Here is an 8,657-nt window from a genome sequence, read left to right as displayed (position 1 = left end):
ACACATCCTGAGAAGCCTGAGATACCTGCGTTATGACTGATGTGTCAATCAGGTTGTTTCTTTGGAGGTATCTACTCAGCTTGTGCGTGACCACACTGAAGAAGATCTTTCCCTCAACGTTTAGAAGGCTGATCTGGCGGAACTGTCCGATTTCTGATGAATCCTTTTCCTTGGGGATAAGGATCCCTCTGGCTCTCCACCAGGATGTTGGTATCCCCTTCTTCTGCCAAGCGACTTTCATCAGCTTCCAGAGGAATCGCAGTACATCTGGTGTGTTTTTGTAGAGCCTGTATGGAACTCCATTGGGACCTGGAGCTGATGCAGCCCTTGTTCTGCGCACAGTGTTGTCTACTTCGCTCCACCTGGGTGGACTGATATCTAACTCGTGCTCTGGTGGATTGACTGGTGGCATGTCAGATGGGAGTGTAACCTCTTCCTGGTGTCGTTCATCTGTGCAGGACTTTTTCAGATGTTCTTCCAGGGCAGCCTTTGACACTGAGAGACTTCCGCTCTTCTCCTTTATGAAAAGACTCTTCCCAAATTTGTAGGGATCTTTGTAGAAGCGTGATCTTGTTTGGTCCTTCCTTCCACACTTCTTCAGGAGGTTATCAGCCCTCCTCAGGGATGCAAGCCTGCTCTGAATCCACTCCAAAGCACTCCGCGCCATAGGCATAGATTAGGCTACCCATTCTCTCCAATTTTTCATGGTAGATCCTCTGATTCCTTCTAGGATGTTACAGAGATCAGTGTTGGCCTCCTTCCACAGCGCTTTGTCGCAGGACTTCGGCCACTTCACTGTTGGCCTTCCCCCCTGGATCTTCTTCTCTGCCGGTGGTCTTGATGTGTTGGACTCAGGTTGCTCTCCTGTGCCTTGCTCCTCCTCCTCTAGGACAGGGGTGTTGATTTCCTGCAGACTGTGGTGTGTGTCCTGCTGCTGAACTTCAGTCGACTGACTCGGCCTGCTTCTCAAAAAGTCGATGCGACTTCTCCATTGATCCTTCTTTAGGCACCCTTTCTTGCCCTGGTGTATCTTCAGGCCATGGGTGGAGGTAACCTTTGTCCATCCACATACGCAGTTCTGGAGCGTTTGTCCTGCTGTAGCTGTAGAAGCCTCAGGTATGCTGATCATCAATCTCGTAGTCGTTACCGTTCCTGTGTTCGTTACCGGGTTGTCTGCTGATGAGCCATCTTCCGCCCCCGCTCTCGCAGGCTCAAGAGGTGTTTTCTTCAGTCATTATCAGACTTGATGACGACCATTAATTAGAGTCAGGTACGTGAAAGCAGAGAAACATCTAAAAAGTGCAGGATACCGGCCCACGAGGATCAGGATTCAAGACCACTGTTCCAGGGAATAACAGTGTACAGTAAAAGAGCTCTGGAGTTTTATCATGGGAGATTTATTCAGAAACCCAAAATATGGACACTTAAAACGGTGTGAGACTGTTGTGATCTTTTTAATGCTCGTCCATTTCATTGTGTGTTCACTCCCACAGCCCTCCTCTTGGCGTTCAGATTGCAGATGAATCGCACATCCGCAGATCCAAAGCTGACTGATTTCCCGGCCCCAGCACCATTCAATCATAACCAATAACAGTTTATATGAATTCAAATTATTAGAATGATTAGAATAAATATTCAGTGGTACTACACTCTCCTAGAGTCGGGACAGAGTAGGAAGGTCGTAATCAGGGCATAAAAAACATAAAAGAGATTCAATCAAAGTTAATTTGTAGCTCTAAACATATTTAGTGTTTTTTACAACTTTATTCCTCTCTCCTACAGCATCCATTACAATTATATAATGCCAATAGTTACTGTGACATAGTAAACGTAGAACATATCTGAAGCGGACTCATCTGCATTTCAGTATTATCTATAGTTTGGAAATATTTCACATTGGGCAGTTGCTGCAGCGCGACAGCAGTTTCTACTGTTTGCTATTTGAAAATTTGTTGTTTGTTGTTTTTTCTTTTTTTGTGGATTGTCAAAGTATGGATTGGGACTCCGTATCGGCCAGTTCTCAAAGTCAAATGACCTGTGAGTGAAAGTGATCTGGACATCCCGATGGGTCAGTAATCTTCTGTGCGTTTGTGTGTCCAGCTGTGCGAAAAGCTGGAGATAGTGATGTTTGGGACAACTGAAGACCAGGCGAAGCTGACGGATCAGGCCCGATGCTTCATAGAGGCCTCGTACAGGTCCTCATCCGCGCCCTTATTCAGGTCCTCATCCAGGCCCTCATCTGGGTCCACAACCAGATCCAAGTCCAGAAGCAGATACAGTGGCATTGGTGAGTCTGAATACCTCAATCACAACTGAGAACCATAGATCTTCTCATTTCACCACAGCCCATCGTTGTCCACATGATCCCCTGGCCCTCAGGGTTAGGGGATCATGTGGCCCTCAGTCTGCCTGAGCTGTGGATCCACAGAGTCCACCACAGAGCCTCAGGCCCCGTTTCCACGTAGCAAAAACGGTGGTGTTTTCATGCGTTTTGGCCGTTCGTTTACATGGAAACTAAGCTCAAAGTCACCAAAAACCATCATTTCTGAAAACTCTGGCCAAAGTGGAGATTCGCAAAACCTCCGTCTTCACGTTTGCTTGTAAACAGATGGAAATGGGCAATTAGACTTCAGAACGTCACATTATGAGACAGAAACGTCACCAGCGTCATGAGTTCGACCTGTGTTTACAATTTGTTTGGCCACCGTCAATATTTTCTTGTATTTTACCTGTTTTATATTCTAACGTTGCACTTAAAAGTAGAGAAGTAGAGAAAAGTAGAGATGATACTGCCCTGATATACTCGTACTCGCAAAAATTATCCGATACCACGAACCGATACTTGTAGTTACTGGTTAGCACCGCTAGGGGGAGATGTTGAGCCGCCACGCGGCTCCCCGGGTCAGTCTGAAGCCTGGCTGAACAGCCACAGAGCTGCTGCTGCTCTGTGACTGTTCCATGTTTCAGTAAATTCTATCTTCCTTAATTATACAAACTGGACAAACCTTATTCACATGGAACTTTATTAAACACTCCACTTAACTCACAGTACAACATAAACAATCCCATTGTTACTTAGCCGATTAGCCGCGTTAGCCGGTTAGCCGGTAAGCCGCGTTAGCCGCGCCGACAGCCCTCAGTCTGTCTTGCTTCTGTCGTCGTCCCTTATTTTGAAATAAGTCCACCCTGCTGACGTCCTGCTTACATTAATTGTCACTATCTTGCCTGAAACGGCACCACTCTCCTCCCACCACCACGCACCATGGACTGTAAGAATGGGATTGTTTATGTTCTTCTTCTTCTTCTCTGTTGTATTGGCGGATCACAACCAACTTTAAGGTGCATACCGCCACCTACTGTACAAGAGTGTGTAACATCATTTCATTTAGCCTGTTTTTTAAATTCTATTTGATTGTTTATGTTGTTTGCAGAGCTGGGTAGAGTAGCCAAAAATTGTACTCAAGTAAAAGTACTGTTACTTCAGAATAATATGACTCAAGTAGAAGTAAAAAGTAGTCATCCAAATAATTACTTGAGTAAAAGTAAAAAAGTTCTTGGTGAAAAAACTACTCAAGTACAGAGTAACTGTTGAGTAACGTCTGAAGTACAAAATAATCATCTTCAGGCTAATTAAATCAATAAAATAAATAAAAAATAAAAAAATAGCTAAATTAAATTAAATTAATCTTAAAGTAAATTCAAGTACTTTAATAAATAATAAAATAATAACAAAATAAATAAAAAAAATAAATTAAGCAAAAGTCGCACAAAATTTCAAGCCTTTGTACTTTTCTTTTTTAACCAGGCAGAACTAGAACAAGCCCATGAACTCATAGAAACTCTGTGTGTGTTTGAGTCTGTAAATGTGACAAAACATGTTTCCCAAAGAATCACTCAGTGATGTCATGAGATTGACACGTACGTAGATAAAAGGGATAAAAGAAAAGTAACAGCTCAACGTAACCTAATGTAGCGGAGTAAGAGTAACAGTTTCTCCTTCACAAATCTACTCAAGTAAAAGTAAAAAGTATAGTGATTCAAAACTACTCCTAAAAGTACATCATTTCCCAAAACTTACTCAAGTAAATGTAACGAAGTAAATGTAACTCGTTACTACCAACCTCTGGTTGTTTCACACGGACGGCTTCAGGTGAAGCACCGCACATGCGCCGTGGATGTACCTGCGATGAGACTAAAGCGCGGAGGAAAGCCCCGCTGGCCGAGTTTTGTTTAAAATTTAATTTCTGTTGCAAATAAAACCTGTCTTCCAATTCATTGCACTTTTCATTGCATTTTTAGCCTAGTTATTTTCGTGGTAGAAGTATCGGATCGGTACACAAATTAAAATACTCGTGCTCGTACTCGGTGTGAAAAAAATGGTATCGGGACATCCCTAGTTTTTTTCCAGGATTCTGATTGGCTAGCATGACTTTATCTTCTCGTTACACTTCCCCCTGTAGGTTTGGCTGCTCATAGCACCTTAACAGAGTATTTATGCGGGTTCGTGTAAATTTTTTCAAAACGTAGAGGGCGAAATATCGACTCCAAATGTGCTAGGTCAGTGCTCTTTAACCGCGGTCTTCAGGACCATTACCCTGCATGTTTTTGAGATTTCTCTGCTCTCACAAACCTGGCTTACATCAGTGGACCATTGCCAGACTTGTGTAGACTTTGATGACAAGCTGTTTTGATGTTTTCCAGTTGCTCAAACTGAAAGTTTCGCTGCCACTCAGTCTTTCTGCCACTCAGTCTTTCTGCCACTCAGTCTTTCTGACACTCAGTCTTTCTGCCACTCAGTCTTTCTGACACTCAGTCTTTCTGACACTCAGTCTTTCTGACACTCATTCAGAATAAAAGCTTAATGTGTTTATTGTAATGTGTTTCCTGTGTAACAGGTGTTTCAGGCGAGACAACTGAGTCAGCATCCCGATCATGAATCAGCAATTCTTCACCTCTAACATGAGTCAGAGCTTCAGCCGGAACACTGAGCTGGAACCACTGAATGAACCACTGGGACAACTGGAGTTACTGGTTTGCTCCATCCTCAAGTGTCCTCCGATGTTTGATTGATTTATTTATTGCTTTATTTCTTTATTGCTTTATTGAAACTGAGAAATGTAATTTTTAACACAACTTTTTAATATTTTAGTCTTTGATCTGACACCTTTACCGTTCTATCTCTGTGTTTATTTGTGGGAACTCTGCGGGTCTTGGGTAGATTTATTTATTGAAACTGAGAAATGTTAAATGTATTTATTGCTTTATTTCTGTATTGCTTAATTGAAACTGAGAAATGTAATTTTTAATACAACTTTTTAATATTTTAGTCTTTGATCTGACACCTTTACCGTTCTATCTCTGTGTTTATTTGTGGGAACTCTGCGGGTCTTGGGTGGTATTTGCTGCTCGGTGAAGTGAACTGGTTTCAGTGTGTGTCTGCAGTCAGAACTCCATCATCAGTGTTTTTTGGAAGGTTTTTTCTTTTTTTCTTCTACTAAATAATTTGAAGCAGGCGATCGAAGAGAAAACATGAACACAGATGTAAATTCAAAACACTGATCTCTTTCATTCACTTTAAATGTTAGACTGCAGCACTTTGCATGAGAACTGATCGATTTTACTCTTTTTAATGAGAACTAAATATCAAACATGTATTTATCGATTGTTGTGACACATTGAAGATCTGACAATCAGCTGATCCTGGAAGATGGCGCCAGCGTGTTCGGCAAGCCGTCTTCCACGGGCACTCTGTTCTACATTTGTTACAGCCTTGTTACTTTGCTTCTATCTGGATGTATCTGCCCTACTGTGCTACGATCGCCAAGCCCTGCTTAACATCCGCGACAAAGTTCTCCGTGAGTCTCGGGCAGCCAAACCCGAACCAGGAGATTGGGTCAAGCGTCCCCCACCCGTGCTGTCAGGTATCCCTGCTTATCTGCGTCTCTCGCCCGCGGCACCTCCTCGCAAGAAGCGCTCCAGGAGACGAGGAAGGAGGGGAGGTCTGCTGGTGAAACTCAAGCTCCAACTGTCTTCAAGCCGAGCTGCCACTCGGCGTCCGGTGAGGTGGCTCCGTCCTGTTGTCTCCGTCCAGCCTGTTACTCCTGCTGAAGCCTTCCTCAACCGTGATGAAGCCAAACTGCCTCGTCCACCGCTGTTCTCGGCCCCTCAAGCCGCCCCGACAGCGTTGACCGGACCGCGTCATCATCGGGTCCCCTGGCGCCCCCTGCGTATGAGCAGCCGCGGCGTTGACCACTCTGGCTTGCGCCTGTTGAGGCGCGCCGGACCGGCGGCTGGCGGTGCGACAGCTCTCCGGATGGCATTGATAAACGTGTGGTCCCTGGCAAGTAAAACCTTCATGCTTAACGACTTTTTTATCTCCGGGGAGCTGGACTTCCTGTTTCTGTGTGAGACCTGGGTCTCTGCTGGCGAAAACATGCCGTTCTCTGAACATCTTCCACCGGACTGTAATTCCCCCCGAGTGACTGGTAGAGGTTGAGGTGTGGCCTCTGTTTACAATTCCTTTTTTCACTGCCGGCAGATTCCACACACTGCTTTTGCTAGCTTTGAACTGCAACTGTTTGAATTAATTCTGTCACCCCCCATTTTATGTGCATGGGTGTACCGTGATATTGTGCAGACCTCTGTTAATAAATGTACCTGTGTGACATTTGGCACTAGGCATTGTTAACAGCTAACAGAGATGCTATGCTATAATGCTTTGGGGGAAACCCCAATTATGGCACAGAAAAAATATTGAAATATATCGAGTATCCCCATTTAGCTAGAAAATATCGAGATATGACTTTGTCTGGGCTTATGGTTAAATATGATCATATCATAATCTGTGGTGATTTTAATGTCCATGTTTGTTCCGTGTCACAGCTTCTGACCCGGGACTTTCTGAACCTCATTGACTCATTCAGTTTTACACAAGCCGTCTCCGGTTCAACTCATGAAAAAGGCCACACACTTGATCTTGTGTTATCCTATGGTGTTTCTGTGAATGAAATCTGTGCCATGTCTTTCTCCGACCACTCCTCTATTCTGTTCTCTGTATCAGCCCCATGCTCAGGTATTACCCGTAGTGTCTCCAAAAGGGCCTCGTGCCTGATTAACCCCTCGACTGCCGGCCAATTTTCAGCCGCTTTTAATGACTCCAATTTGTGTAGGCCGTCACTGGACCTTAGCTCTGATCTTACTACTGATCAGCTTCTATCTATGTTCTCTTCAGCCTGCACTGTAATTCTGGACTCCGTTGCTCCTCTTAAACCCAGACGCATGAAAGCACAGACATCTCCATGGCTTGACGATGCAACGCGCAAACTCAGACGTGTCTGTAGGCGGGCTGAGCGCAAATGTCAGAAGGACCGCCTCCACGTGTCCCTCCAGATTCTTCGTAGTTGCTTGGGGGATTACCATCGAGCCGTTAAAACTGCCAAATCCCAGTACATTTCCTCCCTGGTCTCCAGAAACAGTCACAAACCCCAGGTTCTTTTCAACACACTAAATTCTCTTATAAATCCCCAAAATTAATCCTCTGTTGTGCCCACATCTGCTCTCTGTGATAGCTTTTTAAAATTCTTCATTGATAAGATTGCAGCACTCAAGCCTACGGATACCTCTGCCACCCCACTCCCTGACCCACTCGCCTTCCCCCAGCCAGCTGTCCTCGAGCAGTTTGAGCCCAGTACCCTATCCTCCCTCTCTAATGCAGTTAGACACCTTCAGCCCTCCAACTGCCCCTCTGACTGCCTTCCCTCCTGTCTACTCAAGGACTCTGCAGTCTTCGAATCAGTTGCACCCATCCTTTTACTGCTGATCAACCTCATCCTCTCCTCTGGGTGCGTCCCGGCTGCTATCGAGCATGCCAAACCTTGACCAGTGTTTCCGCTAGAAAAAATTGGCACCGGACAATGTGACCGGCAGGGTTTCAATTTACCGGACAAATGTTTGAAATTCCGGTCACATAGGCTATATGAATTTATTGAGGTTAAAAATAAATCATATGCAGTAGTACGATATCAATGCAAGTCATTTAATAGTATTTTTATTGAAAAACAGGGTATTTAAAATAAAATAAGTCCTGTCAATTGACTTGAGAGTGTAACTTCAAAAAATAGATAAATATTGCAGAAGCTTGCGCGTAACCTACGGCGTAAGGTACGCAGCGACGCGTACTCTACGCCGTAGGCTCTGCGTCGGTGCGACGCGGAACCATAAATCAACGCACACGTGGATGTCGGCGCCGCAGCTCTGCTTCCTCCCGGCTCCCGGCATCGAGGCTCGGCGTGTCCCTCCGCCGGGGCTCGGCGTGTCCCTCCACCGGGGCTCGGCGTGTCCCTCCGCGGTACTCCCGGGGACCCTAGTCCCGCAGCACCAGTGAGTATTTTCACCGGACATTTTGACCGGAGAGATTATAAAATACCGGACTTCGGCATATTTTACCGGACAAAGTCCGGCAATTACCGGACAACGGAAACCCTGACCTTGACCCCTTGACCCCATTTCCAAGCTACCCTTCCTGTCTAAAGTCCTTGAGCGAGAAGGTTTTGTCCAGCTGCAATCCTTTTTAAATAATAACAACCTCTATGAGAAATTCCAGTCTGGCTTTAGAATAGCCCACAGCACTGAGACGGCTCTTCTGAGAGTGCTTAATG

Source organism: Cololabis saira, chromosome 12 (assembly GCF_033807715.1).
Source record: "Cololabis saira isolate AMF1-May2022 chromosome 12, fColSai1.1, whole genome shotgun sequence".
In the NCBI taxonomy this organism is placed as follows: domain Eukaryota; kingdom Metazoa; phylum Chordata; class Actinopteri; order Beloniformes; family Belonidae; genus Cololabis; species Cololabis saira.
The sequence above is the reverse complement of the archived record's forward strand: the minus strand, read 5'-3'. Positions refer to the sequence as shown.